Raw genomic sequence first — 22,022 nt, forward strand, 5'->3', positions numbered from 1 at the left:
GGGCGACATACTGTAGCTCTAACTATGGTTAGGTTTTACAGATCCATTATTGAAAGCATCCTCATGTCCCTAACCACTCCTCTTCTTCACAGTCCAAAAAAAGTATTACAATGAGTAATCCTTTCTGCTGGGATCATCAGATGCCGCTCAGAACCACCAACAAACTGTTCACTGCCAGAGCAATGAAATCAGAAATGACTCCACTTATTCAAGCAACCAACTGTTTTAAAAGCTACCATCAGGCAGGCGATAATAAAACATATGTACAAATAGAGTCAGAACAACACTTTTTTTTCTGTGTGCTATCATCCTTATCAACCACAATCAACAATGACTTTCAGAAAAGCCACACTGGTCTGGAATTACACCTAACCAGTCTTTTTACTTCAATAACTTATGTAAGTGTCATTATACACTTACGACATACACCGATCAGCCATAACATTAAAACCACCTCCTTGTTTCTACACTCACTGTCCATTTTATCAGCTCCACTTACCATATAGAAGCACTTTGTAGTTCTGCAATTACTGACTGTAGTCCATCTGTTTCTCTGCATGCTTTGTTAGCCCCCTTTCATGCTGTTCTTCAATGGTCAGGACTCTCCCAGGACCACCACAGAGCAGGTATTATTTGGGTGGTGGATAATTCTCAGCACTGCAGTGACAGTGACATGGTGGTGGTGTGTTAGTGTGTGTTGTGCTGGTAAGAGTGGATAAGACACATTAATGCCGATTAACACCTCACTGTCACTGCTGGACTGAGAATAGTCCACCAACCAAAAATATCCAGCCAACAGCACCCTGTGGGCAGCGTCCTGTGACCACTGATGAAGGTCTAGAAGATGACCAACTCAAACAGCAGCAATAGATGAGCGTTCTTCTCTGACTTTACATCTACAAGGTGGACCAACTAGGAGTGTCTAATAGAGTGGACAATGAGTGGACACGGTATTTAAAAACTCCAGCAGCGCTGCTGTGTCTGATCCACTCATACCAGCACAACACACACTAACACACCACCACCATGTCAATGCAGTGCTGAGGGGGTTCTGACCATTGAAGAACAGGGTGAAAGCAGGCTAAAAAAAGTATGTAGAGAAACAGATGGACTACAGTCAGTAATTGTAGAACTACAAAGTGCTTCTATAGAAAGCACAAGGAGGTGGTTTTAATGTTATGGCTGATCAGTATACATAAAAAAGCATCTACATCTGATCATTCAGTCAGAATAAGAGAAAAATTTACAAAAATAATTGAGATTCTTAATCTGCCAAAACAAGTGATATGTAAGCGTATGTAAACTTCTGACCGTGATTATTTCCAAGACCCGCCCTATTTCGTGACGTCTCATTCCAATTGGCTTTCACGTTAGGTTGAGAGCACAGGGTGCTTTATAGCAACCGTTGCTGTGTGAGTGGGCGCCATAGTCACCGTAGTCGTGGCGACTGTAACCCACCAACAACAACAAGCAGCACTGAGCGCTGCATCCTCACCGCCTCTGCTGCCATCCTCATCATCACCATCCTGCTCACCTTCATCCTCATCTTCACCCTCACACACTGACCAGGTGAATATTATTGCTGATTCTGTCGCTTTGTGTTTAATCGGTAAACATGGGCTGTTTTTTTTTACTGCTCTGATCGGCTGCTGAGAGGATCCGGCTTCATTGTTAACTATGCAGCTGTGCTAGTGTGTACATTAGCGGATCACGGTGTTCCGCACAGTTTACTATTTGATGGAAATACATGTGTATTATTTGCGGCTACTAAAACAAATACAGACTCATGCGAGATGTGTTTATGCTTGCGTGTTCTGTGACATTAAAACCGCAATCCGTGCGCGTTTGGTCCTAAATCGTTAGTGAATCCTACCGGTGCTTCTGTATGGGTTTTTTAATAACCGTAACACTGTTCCGTACAGGGTATTAGCACTCGGATATAAGCGTGTGTTTATAATTTGACAGTTCAGATTTTTACAGATGCAGGTAAGAACCTCTTCCAGAGTTTGTTTTAAGTGTACAGCTGTTTTGTTAAAGCTGCAGAGTTAATTAATACGAATATGCGGAGCACTGTTATTACGTGATGTTAAAGAAATGTTTATTGAATTTTATTTTTATATTTAACACGACTAAAACTAACTAGGGGCAAACTCATTTTAGATTGATTATCTTTTTAAACGATATTTTGTTCATCAAGTGGACGTTTCTGTTGTGCTATACAGCATCATTTTCTCTTGTTGAAAGCGCATACTAGCGCACTACCTAGTATACACGGAATGCATTCATAGTGCAGTGATTAAGCATACTGCTTAGAATGTTAGTATGCAGGCTACAGGAGCAGGTGTTTCGAGGAGGCAAAGCTAATTGCTAACGCAAGCCAGCCGAGGTTAGTGATGTAGCGTGTTAATTTAATGACTAACAGTCACTGTATTAATAATTCACACTTTTATTTCTAATAGGTATTAGTTTGTGCTTTATATTTTTAGATAAATCACTCGGTATTTAACAACGCGTGTTGTTTCTAACTTGCTTGTTGTTAGCTCCAATAGCTAGCCGCTTAGCATAGCAGGTGCCTGTGCTCTAAACCGGGATATTTATTGTATTATTTCCAAATATTTTACAAGTTAAGACTCGTATAGTACACAATTAACTTCATATAAGATTTAAATACTAAATACGCATTTCTAAAACGCTCGGCTTATTGTAAATATCCGGCTAGGCATGGTATCCATTGTTACAGTGGGGTGAAGGTACAGCTAGCTTAGCTTAGCTTAGCTGTAAGACTTTCCCACTTGACTACCCTTCTTTGTTTTGCATTGGATGAGAAATTCATGAAGCAGTAATAAACAAAAATACACATTACAGCTTATTAATTACTATATTTAAATTTGTGGATGAAGATTGTGCGTCTTATTAAGTTGAGTGTAATTTAATTTACTACATTGTTGTAATTATATTGACATTTAATCAAGCTGTATTATTTTAACTACAGTATACAGTTTCCTTTATATGCGTACAAATATATTAATGACACGAAATGAATAGAATGTTCATTCTAAAATGGTTAATTTAGTTACACACATCTGTAGTATTGTGTGTGTGTGTGATTTTGATTGATTGATTTGGATGAAAGTTACACAGCTGCTCAACAAACCTAGATTAGACACGACTCTGTTTCAGCCAGGGTCAGATTGTAATTGTAAATGCACCTAAAAGGTCCTAAACTGTTATTGTTTAATGTTTATTATAGATCAGTCGTACTGAAATCTGGATCTCAAATCTGGGTTGGATTTCGTCTCATTTCATGTTTAAGTTTAAATGGTTTACAAATGTCTAGCTGTATTTTGTTTTTGTCTTAGTATTCATTTGGATTTTATATATGAAGTGGAAGTCGTTGCTCTCTTGTACCCTTAACGGTCTGTGCACAGCTGTGCAATCATAATGTCAACAAGTGTCCACTTGGGAGGAGGCAAGAAAGGACTTACTGTCATTTACAGGCAGTTGCCTGACGTCTCAAAAAAGTCATTTTAGTTAACATGTACGTTTTTGGCATTTAGCATATGCTTCTATCCAAAGCAACTTAGTTACAGAGCGTATACAGTCTAAGCAATTGAGGGTTAAGGGCCTTGCTTAAGGGCCCAACAGTGGCAACCTAGCAGTGGTGATGCTTGAACTGGCAATCTTCTAATTACTAATCCTCAGACTCAGCTTTATCGTCATTCAACCACCTACATGATAGAACGAAATACAGTTACCCAGGCCTCGGTGCGTGCGACATGAATGAAATAAGAATAAACTAAGATAAGTATGAAAATAGAATAAACTAAGACAGGAAAAAAAAAAAGAACAAGTAAGACGTATTTACATTTTAAAGTATTGCACAAGAACTGTAGCAGCTTATGTTGATCTAAACCGGGATCTTTATTCAGTACCTTAACCACTAGGCAGCTTCCCTCCCTTACAGTTAATGTTATATCAACCGAAGTTACATCTGATACATCTAAAACTGTCATCAGACATCATTTTAGTTTTTCTAGTCTTTTTTTACTGTACATGTTTTAGTTTTGTTTAAAATTATCAATCCCTGGCTTTAGAATCTGACTTTGAAAGATGGAAGTCTAAACATTTTGTAAAAATTTAAGGTTCTAACTAATGTCTTTTTAACAAAATGAGACTTTGCCTGCGCTAAAATACATGTGTGCAATATTAGAGAGAGATGTTAATACATGTAGTAGATTATTTCCTTATTGTTTGTTTTTTGTTTTATTAGGATTTTAACGTCATGTTTTACACTTTTGGTTACATTCATGACAGGAACGGTAGTTACTCATTACACAAGATTCATCAGTTCACAAGGTTATATTGAACACAGTCCTGGACAATTTAGTGTCTCCAATTCACCTCACTTGCATGTCTTTGGACTGTGTGAGGAAACCGGAGCACCCGGAGGAAACCCACGTGGACACGGGGAGAACATGCAAACTCCACACGGAAAGGACCGAGACCGCCCCACCCGGGGATCTTGCTGTGAGGCGACAGTGCTACCCACTTGGCCACCGTGCCGCCCTTCCTTATTGTTTTAATATATCTAATTACTTAGGTTACTTCAGACTAATAGCTAATGGTACACCATGCATAAGAAATAAATTATGCTGTTGCTTAACTTGTGGGTTAGCTGTTAAATTTATGTTGTATTTACTCCTGGGATTCTTTATTTCTATATATATATACAGGGGTTGGACAAAATAACTGAAACACCTGGTTTTAGACCACAATAATTTATTAGTATGGTGTAGGGCCTCCTTTTGCGGCCAATACAGCGTCAATTCGTCTTGGAAATGACATATACAAGTCCTGCACAGTGGTCAGAGGGATTTTAAGCCATTCTTCTTGCAGGATAGTGGCCAGGTCACTACGTGATGCTGGTGGAGGAAAACGTTTCCTGACTCGCTTCTCCAAAACACCCCAAAGTGGCTCAATAATATTTAGATCTGGTGACTGTGCAGGCCATGGGAGATGTTCAACTTCACTTTCATGTTCATCAAACCAATCTTTCACCAGTCTTGCTGTGTGTATTGGTGCATTGTCATCCTGATACACGGCACCGCCATTGGATGCACATGGTCCTCCAGAATGGTTCGGTAGTCCTTGGCAGTGACGCGCCCATCTAGCACAAGTATTGGGCCAAGGGAATGGCATGATATGGCAGCCCAAACCATCACTGATCCACCCCCATGCTTCACTCTGGGCATGCAACAGTCTGGGTGGTACGCTTCTTTGGGGCTTCTCCACACCGTAACTCTCCCGGATGTGGGGAAAACAGTAAAGGTGGACTCATCAGAGAACAATACATGTTTCACATTGTCCACAGCCCAAGATTTGCGCTCCTTGCACCATTGAAACCGACGTTTGGCATTGGCACGAGTGACCAAAGGTTTGGCTATAGCAGCCCGGCCGTGTATATTGACCCTGTGGAGCTCCCGACGGACAGTTCTGGTGGAAACAGGAGAGTTGAGGTGCACATTTAATTCTGCCGTGATTTGGGCAGCCGTGGTTTTATGTTTTTTGGATACAATCCGGGTTAGCACCCGAACATCCCTTTCAGACAGCTTCCTCTTGCGTCCACAGTTAATCCTGATGTGGTTTGTCCTTCTTGGTGGTATGCTGACATTACCCTGGATACCGTGGCTCTTGATACATCACAAAGACTTGCTGTCTTGGTCACAGATGCGCCAGCAAGACGTGCACCAACAATTTGTCCTCTTTTGAACTCTGGTATGTCACCCATAATGTTGTGTGCATTGCAATATTTTGAGCAAAACTGTGCTCTTACCCTGCTAATTGAACCTTCACACTCTGCTCTTACTGGTGCAATGTGCAATTAATGAAGATTGGCCACCAGATTGGTCCAATTTAGCCATGAAACCTCCCACACTAAAATGACAGGTGTTTCAGTTATTTTGTCCAACCCCTGTATATATATATATATTTTTTTTTTTCCTCTTTTTTCCCCCAATTTTTATCCCCCAGTCTAGTCTTGTCCCTGAATTACCCTGACTATGTCCTCTATAATGATTCGACCCTTCACCGCTGACTGAGGACGCCTCTCAATTGAAATGCACCCCCTCCGGTACGCACAGTCAGTACAGACTGCATTTTTCACCTGCACGAGTCGAGTTCATACACTGACGGGCACTGTGTACGGAGGGCCACACCCCCATCAGCATTATTCCTCAGCCCTGTGCGGGCGCCATCAGTCAGCCAGCAGGGGCCGCAGTCGCACCAGTTATGAGGACCTATGATCCGACTTTCTTACCCTCTAACCCTGAACAACAGCCAGTCGTTGTTCATGCTGCCGCCCAGCCCAGTCGGAAAGGCAGAGCTGAGAGTCGATACGATGTATTCGAAACCTCAACTCTGGTGAGCTAACGTACTTTACTGCTGCCCCACCTGAGCGGCTACACCTGGGATTCTTAAAAACCGTTTGTACTGGCCATTTAGCCAAAGCAAATTGATATGTTTTTTTAAATGTTCAGTTCAATCAAATTGTATTTTTTTTACCTCTGACTTAATACATTCATTCATTTATTTTCACTAGCCAGTTCATTCCATAGTTATGGAAATAAAAGGCACAATGCAGGAACGCATCCTAAACAAAGCACCGGTCCATTGCGGGGTCTCACATATACACACGTCAAATGTAACACGTTCACTCACTCACCCATTCCTTAGGGCATTTTAGACTTGCTAAGCCACCTGCTGCATGGTTTTGGGAGGTAGGAGAAAACTGGAGTTACCAAAGTAAGCCCAGTCAGACACACAGTTAACATGTCTCACGGACAGTGAAAGACGGGTGAGGATTGAACCCAGCTCTCTGTACGGCCCCTAGTGAAACATCTGTGCCTCTGTTTGCTTAGCGATGATGAACAGGTGAGGTCTGGCTAAGGAAGGCTTCACCAAACCCATTGAATTAGGCAGCTGAGTTGAATTTTAGGGTCTGTCAAGTAAATTAACATTTTCTACATGGAAAGCCAATAGTGTAGAAGTTGCACAGCTGTACAACGTCAGTCTTTGCAATTCAGTCATGTGATGTCCTGTGATTTATGTCGGTGCTGCTTGTAGTCTGGGTTTTGACCTTTCCAGGGTGGTGTGGACCTGGTTACAGAGCTTGCCTTTATTCAAATGGGTAAGTGTGTGATGCCTTGTGATCGACTGGCTACCTGCCTAGGGTGTAGCGTTTCATTAGATAGATTGCTGTAGCTGGGGTGTGTTGAAGGTCTGCATAAATCCTTTTGTTATTACGCGCGAAGTCATTGCGGCGCGGTCATTTCAGTAAGCACATCTGCAATGCTGCTTTGTGTAAACAAATGTTTGGAAGCGGCTCAAGCATATTGCTGCAGAGGATTAGCCTAGATCATTGAGTAATATGATGATCTATGATTTGCCGTAGTAAGCCCGCCCTGTGGAGTAGAGGACCGGCTAGACGACTGCAATATCATCGGCCAGCTTAACATTTAATTAGGTTGCTTTCCCCATTAATTCTGTGTAGCCTATGCACTTTAGTTTAAATTTTTTCATTCATTTTTTTTTTTCACTAATTGCTTTATCATGTTTGAGGTTGTGGTGGGTCTGGCATCATAATGGTCCACATACCTGATTTTTATTTATTTGTTTATTTTTTTAATGCATTTTCTCCCGATTGAGCGCGCTAAGTTTTGTCTTCCGCTGCTACCAGAGATACCAGATTGCATCCAAGGAGAGCACATCGCACGTGCACAGCCCTCCCCTACTTTCTGCACAATCAGGGTCCTTACACAGCATATGAAGACCCACCCACACATAATCCGGCCCCCACCCTGCTAAAACGGCGGCCAATTAGTGTCTGCTGCAGGTACTGCCAATTATGCCCGCTATATGGCGCCCAGCCGACCGTAGGCAACACCCAGTTTCGAATCAAGGAGTTCAGAAACTCGGTGCTGGTGTGCAAGCGGAATATCCCGCTGCTCCACCTGGGCGCCTCACATACCTGATCTGGCACGGTTTATACGTCGGATAACCTTTATGACACAACCCTCTCTATTTTATCCGGGCTTGGGACCAGAACTGGGCATACACTGACAAGTGCACCTCCCAGTGACTCGGCTGTTTGACCATCTCACATACAAATCGTGTCAGTGTAAATGGTGATGGCGCCACAGAGAGCATATCTGTCCACTGACGCACCACCAGTGTGCCCCTCCACATTGGCTTGGTGAATGAACTGACATTATGGTCCACAATTCATTGTTAAGGATGTCGTATTTACACTGTCGGATACAGCTGTGTTTTTCCTAATGATCGCAATTTAGATACTATTGAAGTGGCATGGTTGACTAAAGCTGGGATTATAGTGGCAGCCATGACATGTGCCCAAAGGATCTTGTCTTTTCATTAGGGATATCATACACACTCCTAATTCTTTGCGGCATTAATCCAACAGTTGGGACATCATCAGGTTCATATTGACATGATTGCATTATGTAATTATGACAGAATCCACCGTTCTACCACATTTATTATAAATTACAATAATGAATGTTTTATTATTAGATCTGAACCAGAGGCGCCTGAAGTACACTGAGCTCATTGTGATTGTACTTCAGCCAAAAATATAAAGCTAACAGTACAGGGGTGGCAAAGTGTATAGGCTTGTGGTAGGCTTATAATATACACCGATCAGCCATAAGATTAACACCACCTCCTGGTTTCTACACACACTGCATTTTATCAGCTCCACTTACCATATAGAAGCACTGCAGTCCATCTGTTTCTCTACATACTTTTTTAGCCTGCTTTCACCCTGTTCTTCAAAGGTCAGGACCACCACAGAGCAGGTATTATTTGGGTGGTGGATCATTCTCAGCACTGCAGTGACACTGACATGTGGTGGTGTGTTCGTGTGTGTTGTGCTGGTATGCGTGGATCAGATACCGTGTCCACTGTATTAGACACTCCTGCCTGGTTGGTCCACCTTGTAGATGTAAGGTCAGAGGCGATCGCTCATCTATTGCTCCAGTTTGAGTTGGTCGTCTTTGAGATCTTCATCAGTGGTCACAGGACGCTGCCCATAGGGTGCTGTTGGCTGGATATTTTCTTGATTTGTGGACTATTCTCAGTCCAGCAGTGACGGTGAGGTGTTTAAAACTCCAGCAGTGCTGCTGGGTCAGATCCACGCATACCAGCACAACACACACTAACACACCACCACCATGTCAGTGTCACTGCAGTGCTGAGAATGATCCACCACCTAAATAATACCGACTCTGTAGTGGTCCTGGGAGAGTCCTGACCATTGAAGAACAGCATGAAAGGGGGCTAACAAAGCATATAGAGAAACTGATTCTATATGGAAACAAGGAGGTGGTTTTAATGTTATGGCTGATCGGTGTAATCAATGAATGTACAAACCAGATAGGTGTACCTAACAAAGTGTGAGTGTGTTATTCTCACCAAACCTACAGCTCAAAGGTTTTTTGTGAATGCAGAAAATAAAAACAAGTATTTTGAGCTAATGTAACTGGATTTGTCCTCACTGGACTAAATAAATAGAACACAACCCGTATTGACAAAAGACTCAGAACCTCGGATAGGATAACATCTGAAGTTCAATTGTCCAATCCTATGCAGATCTGTTTTTCTAGTCGACATTATGAACCATGCTCGCGTGTTTCCTGCGATTGCATCAGAGTCCTCTGTGAGATCTGCCGCTGCCTTTTGCGACCCCCTGTTGTCTTCATTAGGCAGAGAAACAGATGTGTGCTATGAGCAGGTTGGGAGGACTCGACAGGTGATTTCTAGGCTTACCTGTAGCAGAGGAGCAACAAAGTCATTATTCAAACTCACGTTCTAGGTGCATTTCCAGTGGCATGCTTCATTCGTAATAGTAGTAGTTCTTTTGGGGCTGTAGTTATGGTGGGATTTAGAAAGTATGCATGGACAATATGGTACAAATGTATTGTAAATATTTGCACAGTTTGCAATTTGCAAATAAATTGGCACCAGCTCAGCATGAGTGGAATAATGGGATACTTATGAGTTATGATTAAACAATACCATGACGGCTCATTTAATTGATTTTTGTTTGGCTTGTGAGTGAAGGACAGCCATATATATCGTACATCAGAACCAAGTATAGAAACCTTTATTTAAATTATCAGTACAAAGCTGCTGACCATAAACAGACTGTATATAGTATCTTAAACCCTGCAAACATACACCGATCAGCCATAACATTAAAACCACCTCCTTGTTTCTACACTCACTGTCCATTTTATCAGCTCCACTTACCATATAGAAGCACTTTGTACTTCTACAATTACTGACCGCAGTCCATCTATTTCTCTGCATGCTTTGTTGGCCCCCTTTAATGCTGTTTCGCATTGGTGAGGACCCCCACAGGACCACCACAGAGCAGGTATTATTTAGGTGGTGGATCATTCTCAGTACTTCAGTGACACTGACATGGTGGTGGTGTGTTAGTGTGTGTTGTGCTGGTATGAGTGGATCAGACACAGCAGCGCTGCTGGAGTTTTTAAATACCGTGTCCACTCACTGTCCTACTCCTACCTAGTTGGTCCACCTTGTAGATGTAAAGTCAGAGACGATCGCTCATCTATTGCTGCTGTTTGAGTTGGTCATCTTCTAGACCTTCATCAGTGGTCACAGGATGCTGCCCACGGGGCGCTGTTGGCTGGATATTTTTGGTTAGTGGACTATTCTCAGTCCAGCAGAGACAGTAACACACTAACACACCTAACACACCACCACCATGTCAGTGTCACTGCAGTGCTGAGTGACCCACCACCCAAATAATACCTACTCTGTGGTGGTCCTGGGAGAGTCCTGACCATTGAAGAACAGCATGAAAGGGGGCTAACAAAGCATGCAGAGAAACAGATGGACTACAGTCAGTAATTGTAGAAGTACATAGTGCTCCTATATGGTAAGTGGAGCTGGTAACATGGAGTGAGTGTAGAAACAAGGAGGTGGTTTTATTGTGTTGGTTGATTGGTGTATATCATACATCAGAACCTTTATTTAAATTACCAGTACAAAGCTGCTGACCATAAACAGACTTTATATAGCATGTTAAACCATGCACATGTAAATATGTTGTACTTAGCTTTTTTACAGCATCAGCATAGTGTAACCGAGGTTCATCTGACAACCTCACATATTCAAAACTCTGTGGGCAAATATAAAAGCCTGAAATATCACCAGAGTGGTTTTTATTTTTGTCTTCTAAACATTAAAGCTTAAGCATGAAGATTTCAGAGCAGACATGTGTGTTTCTTTTTAATGAATGGTTTTGTGAGAGGTGTAGAACTAGAGAATAGACCTTGTGGGTTGTTCTTTGTGTAACTGCTTCTTTCAGGTCATCCTGAGACCCTTGCATGACTTCTTGTTTACAACATCTAGTTTACATTGTGTGTGAATTAAAATGAGACGTATGATCTGAAAGTCCAAGGTCTTAGTCCAATGACCAAGAGGTAGAATACCAGCTACTGGTTTTATTACTATTTTAATACTATTTTCTTTTCATGGTATTGATGCAACTGTTCCACGTTACTGCCACATTGGCTAGATGACTTTATATAAACATTTTATCACCCAATACAGCCTTAGACATTGTTAACATAAAAATGCAGCTCCTTTCTTTTTTTAAAGCATTGAAGATATTTTTTATTTACTCTGTGCACTCTGGCAACCCTTTCTTGCCAGTAAGGGCCACAGGTTAGGTTATTACATGCTTTCTCTTGTATGCATGAAGCCATTGTCCTCGTACAGCGAATCGTGCTATTTTTCCTGTATTTTGCCTCAGCTCTCCAAGAGCCTTAAAAAATTTCAACACGGCACAATTTTCCAGGTCTGAAGAAGAAAAGGACTAATGGGAGTATCTGGATTCGATGCACGCTACACAAGCGATCATCACGGACATGCACCGAGCCTAGTTCTTGCTCGTGACAAAATCAGGCATTTACCCATTTTAACAATCTGAACGTCAAACATTGCTTATCTTGTCTGATCTATAATAAATACGCATAAGTATAAATGCATGTGTATCAATTACACTTTAACACAAACATTAACACAACATTTTGGCATTGTAATCTCTCTCTGCCCACACAAAACAGAATAATAGCAGGCTACACACTTCAATATATTTCAAAAGTTAACTGCTTAGTTTATAGTTACAGATATTTCTTAAGTATATGAACGTGTACGATTAGTTATGCCTGTAATCCAGAATTAAGTTCTATACCGTAACAAAAAATATTTATGTAAATGTTCATGTTGCAATGACAGTGATGTAAAATAATGTTAAAATATTTCAGTCCAAACATTTGAGTGGTTAACGAGAACGCTACTTTACATGTCACACAAGCTCAATGCAAAACACGAGCACGGAAACGGTACAAATCCGATCTCTTCCCTACACACTCGCTCCCTACGCCCTATAGTGCACTTAACATTCTTAAAGGGCCAGACAATATATTTTATAATTCAAATTACACGACAGGTGAGACGTTCTTTTTTTCTTAATATAGCGCCTTTATTTAAATAGTTCTTACATAGGCAGGAAAATCTATGGCAGACAAGAGTCAGAACAGCAGATTGAGCGTAACGTTATTATTACCGTTTGCTCCTTTTTCTCAACACTTGTGCTCGATTTACACTGAAGATATATTTAGTAAATAAGTACATGTCCGCGCATGCACGCGCTCGTGTTCGTTTCCGGTTGAACTGATAAAAAATTTTGATTTTGAAAAATTTAAAGACGTGCCGTTTTTCAGTTTCTGCTCGTTAGCTCACAGCTAACGCTAGCCAGTGTGGCTCTTCACTCGTCTCTCTGTGTTATCACCAGTAAGCACCCCACAGCCAATCAGCGAGCTCCAACCGCCTACCCCTCCCACCCCTCCCTCACTGTGGATGCGCGCATGTCCTAAAGTCTCAGTTTTCAAGGTAAACCTGAAGCAGAAATTTGGCGCTTCACATTTAAAAAAATACCGTCACCATTTTTAAATACCGCGGTATACGGTAATATCGTCATACCACCCAACCCTAAAGCTGTGTCTCTTGTAGATCTTGTAAATTTTAAACCAGATTTGTAGGAAGTTTTTTAATAACTAGCGTCATGTAAAAATTAGGGCTGTTGTTAATTAACGCGTTACAATTTTAATCGCGATTAAAAATTTTTTATAGAGAATCAAATTTTTAATCAAACGATGTTTTATTGGGCTATGTTTGTGCCACTTTAAACACGCGTCACTGTGGTAATTTGCGCTGCTTTAACACGGCAACATTGTGTTTATACTGTATAGCGATAACGCGTCTTTTTCCAATTTGCGGACGTTAGTTACAAATGACTCGAGCTGCTGCTGCTACATATTGCAAAATATAGGTTGTTTTAAATAATAATTTTTGTTTTGAAAAAGCGTGAGAAATCATCACTAGACAAAATTACAGTTACTGATTGATGCTTTAATATAATCTTTGGTCAAAGCATGCATTTGTCTCGTCAGGCGTCTATGCGCACGGATACGCGTTACAGGCAAAATGAGCTCAAACTCAGTCTAACTTTATTTAGAGGGAATTTGGATGAAAAGCCCAGAAACAATAACTCCTGAAGAGTATTGGAAATGTAATTGCTCTTGTAGCAATCTCTAATTATTTATTTTTTCGGTGCGGCCCGGGAATAAATGACCCACGGACCAGTACCGGTCCGCGGCCCGGTGGTTGGGGACCACTGCCTTAAACCATAAAAGAAACTCTTACACAAGGCAACACACGGTGGCTAAGTGGGTAGCACTGTCACCTCACAGCAAGAAGGTCCTGGGTTCGATCCCCAGGTGGGGCGGTCCGGGTCCTTTCTGTGTGGAGTTTGCATGTTCTCCCCGTGTCCGCGTGGTGCTCCGGTTTCCTCCCACAGTCCAAAGACATGCAAGTGAGGTGAATTGGAGATACAAAATTGTCCATGACTGTTCGATATAACCTTGTGAACTGAAGAACCTTGTGTAATGAGTAACTACCGTTTCTGTCATGAATGTCATGAACCAAAGTGTAAAACATGACGTTAAAATCCTAATAAACAAACACAAGGCAACACAAGAACAGTTTTAACCTACTTTGCAGCCATAAAAATGAAAATATAAAATGGACCCACAATATAACAACAGAAACATAATACAGTGGTTCCATGGTCCCATGGAACTGCATATATTTTAGGCTAATGTAAAATAATGGGATTGTTTTTGACACTTACACACTGACAATAACACAAATATAATATTAAAACACTGAAATACAATTGAAAAATACAATAAAACCTGCACTTTACTTCTTATGCTTCTTAATTAGTGGAGAGAACTTGAAGCAGCAATAATTAAGAGAAGTTTAGTGTTTTAGTGTTTTTAGTCGTTCTTTTAATACATTAAGTAACATTAAAGCTTTTTTTTTTTTTAACTATAAGCGTTTTAGATTCTCAGAACGCCGAGCTATAACACAAGTTTAAAAGTGAAACAGTGAGGAAAATCCAGCTAAACACAGATACATGTGGACGCTTTCAGAGTGCATTTTACGGTTATTCCACACAAATGCAGATTCGTCTCGTATTCGCACTTTGATGATGATGACGTTTTACCACACCACTCAAGCCGAGTGCTGAACAAAGCAACAGTCGCACATCTGTTGAGGTTATGGGAATTGTTGAGTTTAAGGGTACAGGGCAGTGATGGCTCAGTGGTTAATGTACTGGACTAGTAAACAGAAGGTTGACGGTTCAAGCCCCGTCACCACCAAGTTGCCACTGTTGGGTCCCTGAGCAAGGCCCTTAACCCTCAATTGCTCATCGTGTTCAGCAGCTCATCATGTAAGTCGCTTTGGATAAAAGCATCTGCTAAATGCTGAAAATGTAAATGTAAATTTCTTGACAAAGGGTGTTGAGTTACAAGGTACCACTGTACCTGGTTTGCCATTAAATGACACACATGTTAAACATGCCATTAAAACCAAAATAAATAAATGAGATAATTAGATAATAGATTTATAAATTTTTTATATAATAAAAAAAAAAACATTAAGGGCCGCTCAGGTGGCGCAGCGGTAAAAAGACACGCGCTGCAACCAGAGCTGGATTTTGAGGGTGCGTCTTTTCGAATCCAGCTCTGCCTTCTCCGGTCGAGGCTGGGCGGCTATATGAACAACGATTGGCATGTTGTTCAGGTGGGGGGGGGCGGGATTTGAGACCGGACGGGATACTCTCTCAGGACTGGGGCGGTTGTGCCCTCTGCTGGCTGGTCGGTGGCGCCTGCATGGAGACAGGAGGGGGTGCGGTGGAGTGTGTGATCCTCCGTGCACGGTGCTCTGCCGAGCTGCACGTGTCGGAGGAGGCGTGGAACGGCCTCGTCAGCCCTGACCAGGAGCAGGGACCAGCATTAGTGAGAGGATGATTGATGGGATGAAATTGGACGCGCTAAATTATAAAAAAAAAACATTAAGGTAAATAATGCAGATTGGAGGCATAATGCAAGTGCCCAATTTGGGTGCAGATTCCTATGCTGTCCAGCAGGAGCGCTCTTTGAGCTGCTGTATTAAGCCTTAAGCATTTTGAGGGGAGTCAGCTGAGTGGCAGAGCGGTCTAACGCCCTGGCTCACCACCGAGCTCTTAGTTCAGATCTACACAGACACAATTGGGTACATCTGTCAAGAGAAACAGTCGAAGGGATTCCTCAATAAAGGTGTCTGCTAAATGCCGAAAATGTAAATGTAATTGGATATGACTAGTTTGCAGCGAGACTGTTGTGGCTAGCTTTTCATTTTGAATTCCTTGGATGTTTATTCCAAGGTGGTGCGGCGGTCTAATCCTCGAGCCCATTGAGGAGGAATAAAGAGAGCATAACGTGTTCCTCTTGCGTGTGAAAGCTCTCTGTAGAATCCACTACCGTCTGCTGAATAGAAGCAGCCGGGGGTTGACGCATGTCTGAGGAGGATAGTGCAATGGGTGAAGTGTGGAAAAAATGTGGACAAAAAGAAACGTAGACACATTTAAACATGCTTCTGGTCACATAATGCAGTAAATGGCAAATCCAACAGAAGCTCTACAGAACCATTGGAAATATTTAAAAGTCTTTAGCTACCTACTGACAAATCAGTCTTGTCAGTAGGGTTGGGCGGTATGACGGTATTGCGGTATACCGCGGTATTTGAAAATGGTGACGGTATTTTAAAAATGTGAAGCGCCAAATTTCTGCTTCAGGTCTACCTTGAAAACGGAGACTTTAAGACCTTCGCGCATTCACAGTAAGGGAGGGGCGGGAGTGGTAGGCGGTTGGAGCTCACTGATTGGTTGTGGGGGTGCTCACTTTTTGAGGTGATAACACAAAAGCTACATAGGGAGCTCTCTACATAGGGTGTGTTCAAACACCTAGTGAGCTGCCTTGCTGTCGAACGCGCTACTTAGACAGCGATTCCATCGGGTTTTGCTTGCTAAGCTAACAGTTAGCATCTTGCCATTCAAAACCATGGGATGGGGTGACACAACGCGCTAGCATGTCACTATAACATCTCCGTGTACCGAATACGGTTACATTCACTGACAAGCCCGAACTTGCAAAAAAACACTTGTGCAAGTTTATACAATATAATATTGTGTGTGTGTGTGTGTGTGTGTGTGTGTGTGTGTGTGTGTGTGTGTGTGTGTGTGTGTGTGTCAAGTCAAGTCAAGTCAACTTTATTTATATAGCGCTTTTTACAATAGACATTGTCTCAAAGCAACTTTACAAAATCCAGGACCAACAGATACAAAAACCCCTGTTGAGCAAGCCGAGGGCGACTGTGGCAAGGAAAAACTCCCTGAAAATTACAGGAAGAAACCTTGAGAGGAACCAGACTCAGCAGGGCCCATCCTTCTTGGGTGGCCTGGAGGATACTTTAAATAAATACACGATTTACACAAATCATACAAACACAGAATTAAATGATCTAAAAGTCATAACTGGTAATAAATAGATAAATAAACAATTAAATAATAATAGAGTTGTTATCCGCTCTAGTCTTCAATAAAGTCTGTAGTGATTTCTTGTCGTTGCAATTACTCCAAACCCGTCACATCTGACAGGAGCAGCATCGTTGTCCCGGCAGTCTCGACTTTAATCCTTAACCTCGGCGGGTAAACAGGTTTCCATCAGAATGCCCTCGGGGTAAAACAACAGAGAATGTAGTTAATAATGTACAATGCTAGTTGACAAACAGTTTTACAGAGAGTTTTAGACTCCGGCAGCCCTAATTATTACAGCATAACTAAAAGGGAGAGCAAGCAGGTAACAAGGTCATGAAGGCTTTCACAGGACATCAGCGCCCATCTCCCCACCGTCACCAAACCTGAGTGATCGGACAAGAGAGGCAGAACGACAGCAACCCAACATCCCTGATCACCACAAGTTTCTATGACCAAGAACCCCCAAGCTCTGCGCCTTTGTCTATACTAATCAAAAGCCTGAGAAAATAAATATGTTTTCAGTCTAGACTTAAACATTGAGACTGTGTCCGAATCCCGAACAGAGGCAGGAAGATTATTCCAGAGTTGTGGAGCTTTGTAGGAAAACGCTCTTCCACCAGCCGTGATTTTTTTAATTTTAGGAACTATAAGTAACCCTGCATCTTGTGAACGAAGTGGACGCGCTGGGCTGTAGTGATTAATAAGTTCACTCAGATACTGTGGAGCCAGACCATGTAGCGCTTTATAGGTTAGTAAAAGTATTTTGTAATCAATGCGAAATTTAACTGGCAGCCAGTGTAGAGATGATAGAACAGGAGTAATATGGTCAAATTTTTTAGTTCTAGTTAGCACTCGAGCTGCTGCATTTTGAACTAACTGGAGTTTGTTTAAGGATCTACCAGAGCATCCAGTTAGAAGAGCATTACAATAATCTAACCGAGAAGTTATAAACGCATGGATCAGTTTTTCGGCGTCATTAACAGATAGTATATTTCTTATTTTAGAAATGTTACGCAAATGATAGAAAGCAACTCTAGTAGTATTATTAACGTGTGTATCAAATGAGAGATCTGAATCTATTGTGACACCTAAGTTTTTTACATCTGGGCTGGGAGTAACAGAGAACGTGTTTAAGTTTAGCACCAGGTTAGACAATTTGTCTCTTGCAGCTTTAGAGCCAACAAGTAAAACCTCTGTTTTATCTGAATTAAGTAAAAGAAAATTACACGACATCCAGTTTTTTATGTCGTTTACACAATCTTCTATCTTACTGATTGTGTCAGTATCATTTGGTTTGGCTGATATATACAGCTGTGTGTCATCTGCATAGCAGTGAAAGTTTATGCCATGTTTATGAATAATTTCACCTAGTGGAAGCATATAGAGTGTAAATAATAGCGGTCCCAGTACCGACCCCTGTGGAACACCACACTTTACTTTTGTAGTTTCCGAGCATTTATTATTTACATAAACGAATTGAGAGCGGTCAGTCAGATATGATTTAAACCAAGAGAGTGCGAGTCCTTTAACACCTACTGTATTTTCTAGCCTCTCCAGTAAAATGTTATGATCGACCGTATCAAACGCTGCACTAAGATCTAATAGAACAAGAAAAGAGACACATCCATTATCAGAAGACATTAACAACTCGTTAACTACTCTAATTAATGCGGTTTCGGTACTATGGTTGGGTCTAAATCCTGATTGAAATTTTTCATGAATACAATTTTCATTCAAATAAGAACATAACTGTTTGGAAACGACTTTTTCTAATATCTTTGAGACAAAAGGAAGGTTTGAAATTGGCCTATAATTAGCTAGTACATGTGGATCAAGATTAGGTTTTTTAATCAGGGGTTTAATAACAGCACTTTTAAACAATTTAGGTACATACCCAAGGCTAAGGGATGCATTAATTAATGTAAGCAGGGGCTCTACAATAGCTGGGAGTAAATCTTTAAGTAAACGAGTTGGAACAGGATCGAGTATACACGATGATGACTTCGATGATTTAATCAACACAGTTAGTTCATTTTGGGAGATTGGATTAAAGGAATTTAGTTGGATTAACTCGTTACTATTATCACCACTGTTATCACCAATGCTGCTCGGAGTGAGTCCATACTTAACATTGGCAAGTGACACACTCTGACTCTGAAGTCGTATTTTTTCTATCTTGTCATTAAAGAATTTTAAAAAATCATGGCTGGTACAGTCAGGCGGTATATTAGATTCAGTTTCATTAACGTTTTTAGTTAATTTGGACACTGTCTCAAAAAGGAATCTGGGATTGTTTTTATTTTTCTCTATTAGGGATGAATAATATAAGGATTTAGCTTTTATAAGTGCATGTTTATACTCAGTTAGAGCATCTTTCCAAGCAATCTTATACACTTCTAGTGTAGTGTGACGCCACTTGCGTTCTAATTTTCGTGCTGCTTGTTTAAGTGCGCATGTGTGGTCATTGTACCAAGGAGCACGTTTTTTCTCCCTAATCAGTTTAGTTTTGAGTGGGGCTACGTTATCTAAGGTTGTGCGCAATACAGTCTCTAGGTTTTGAGTTGCCTGATCTAGTTCTTTAGGTTCTGATGCTGATATATTTGGTAATTCTGGTAGGCAGTTTATGAACGCTGCTGCAGTTGCAGATGTAATAGTGCGCTTATATTTAAAACGATTTGGTTGCTGTATATTATTGGACAGGGACACTTCATATATTAGTAGGGAGTGATCAGAGATTAAGTCATTCTGTGGTATAATTTCCAGGTTGTCTATGTTTATACCATAAGTAAGTATTAAATCTAAGGTATGTTTACAGCGGTGAGTGGGTCCTGTTACATTTTGGGTGATGCCTAAGGATTCTAAAATAGAGTCAAACGCAATTTTGAGTGGATTACACTTATCCTCATAATGAATATTAAAGTCACCAACAATTAAAGCTTTCTTAGTTGATAAAACTAATTTAGAAAGAAAATCGGCAAATTCGTTAAGAAATTCTGAGTAAGGACCAGGGGGTCGATAAACAGTAACCAGTTTAAACATACTATTTTTATCAGATGAACATTTATTGGTTATGTCAGAGATAAGAACTTCAAACGAGTTTGTGTGTGTGTGTGTGTGTGTGTGGCGCTCACTCTTCGCGATACTAAAAGTGTTTCGGATTTGAATTCCGACAATAAACAGCTTTTATTATGACTGATTAATTCCCCGTACTGATGTGAAGCAGAATGGGTGTATTACAGCCAATAAGAACGGGAAAATGAATGATTGTCATTATCTTCCATTAATGTTTAGCTCTAACAGTCATCAAAAAAATTCCCAGTAACTTCTTAATCTGGTTCAAATGACTGTAATCCGCTTGTTAAGTGGTGACGTGTCGACCTTATTATACGTCACATCCGGGTCCAAGTTGGCCGAGTCCCTCGTATTTTCAATATGCCACAGTGCTGTGTCCCGTACTGCTTCAACAGGTCCGAGTCGAACCGCTTTTTTTTACCGCTTTCCTTGCGATTAGATATCATGAAGTAATATTTTGGTTCACAATTCAATGTAGAAAGGTAAACTGTCAAATTGTATATTCATTACAAGTGTTTCAAGCTTTTTTTTTTTTTATTTATGGATTTTGACCATATAAGCTATACTGATTAAAAGTAAAACCAAAGAGTTAGAAATGTCAGTTTTCATGTAATGAATTAAAAATATGACCGCTTACCTCTTGATGAGGTGACATGAAATGAAATAATGACATGAACTTTTCATGATATTCTGATTACCTGAAGTGCACTAGTGTACTGCACATCTTGTCTTATTTGTATCTTAATGTATGTTTCTAATATATATATATATATATATATATATATATATATATATATATATATATATATATATATATATATATATATATATAATAAGACTTTTTCTCGTCCAGACCGCTATTGAGAAGGACTAGACATTTATGACTCGTGTAATGTTTGTAAATCCAATTTCCAGCGACAGCAACACAGAGTTCCTTAAGTTTTCCACAAACAGAATTTATTTTAACTTTCTTCTTACATTGACTTATCCATTAGTCCAAGTTTCTTATAAAAACAAAATAAAAACTCACTATGTTCGCAATTGGCGTATAACGAACAAAACTTCGATCAAAAATCTGTTGCTCCACGTCCTCTTTCTTTCCGTATATTTGATATACAGGGGTTGGACAAAATAACTGAAACACCTGTCATTTTAGTGTGGGAGGTTTCATGGCTAAATTGGACCAGTCTGGTGGCCAATCTTCAAATTGCACATTGCACCAGTAAGAGCAGAGTGTGAAGGTTCAATTAGCAGGGTAAGAGCACAGTTTTGCTCAAAATATTGCAATGCACACAACATTATGGGTGACATACCAGAGTTCAAAAGAGGACAAATTGTTGGTGCACGTCTTGCTGGCGCATCTGTGACCAAGACAGCAAGTCTTTGTGATGTATCAAGAGCCACGGTATCCAGGGTAATGTCAGCATACCACCAAGAAGGACAAACCACATCCAACAGGATTAACTGTGGACGCAAGAGGAAGCTGTCTGAAAGGGATGTTCGGGTGCTAACCCGGATTGTATCCAAAAACATAAAACCACGGCTGCCCAAATCACGGCAGAATTAAATGTGCACCTCAACTCTCCTGTTTCCACCAGAACTGTCCGTCGGGAGCTCCACAGGGTCAATATACACGGTGTCGGGCTGCTATAGCCAAACCTTTGGTCACTCGTGCCAATGCCAAACGTCGGTTTCAATGGTGCAAGGAGTGCAAATCTTGGGCTGTGGACAATGTGAAACATGTATTGTTCTCTGATGAGTCCACCTTTACTGTTTTCCCCACATCCGGGAGAGTTACGGTGTGGAGAAGCCCCAAAGAAGCGTACCACCCAGACTGTTGCATGCCCAGAGTGAAGCATGGGGGTGGATCAGTGATGGTTTGGGCTGCATTCCCTTGGCCCAATACTTGTGCTAG

General features: G+C 41.0%; 1 protein-coding gene across 3 annotated transcripts in view; it reads left to right on the top strand.

The window, feature by feature from the left end:
* Positions 1–1,466: 1,466 nt before the first annotated feature.
* rfx3 (regulatory factor X, 3 (influences HLA class II expression)) overlaps positions 1,467–22,022 on the top strand; it is a 70,311-nt gene continuing 49,755 nt past the window's right edge. For 2 of the 3 annotated variants that reach the window (XM_063013932.1, XM_063013935.1), the window contains exon 1: positions 1,467–1,569. The gene's annotated coding sequence lies outside the window, so the exon portion shown is untranslated. Of the gene's footprint in view, positions 1,570–2,365; positions 2,387–22,022 lie in introns of those variants that run through there. The other variant, XM_063013934.1, reaches the window with a different exon arrangement.

Source organism: Trichomycterus rosablanca, chromosome 18, assembly GCF_030014385.1.
Source record: "Trichomycterus rosablanca isolate fTriRos1 chromosome 18, fTriRos1.hap1, whole genome shotgun sequence".
Classification (NCBI taxonomy): Eukaryota; Metazoa; Chordata; class Actinopteri; order Siluriformes; family Trichomycteridae; genus Trichomycterus; species Trichomycterus rosablanca.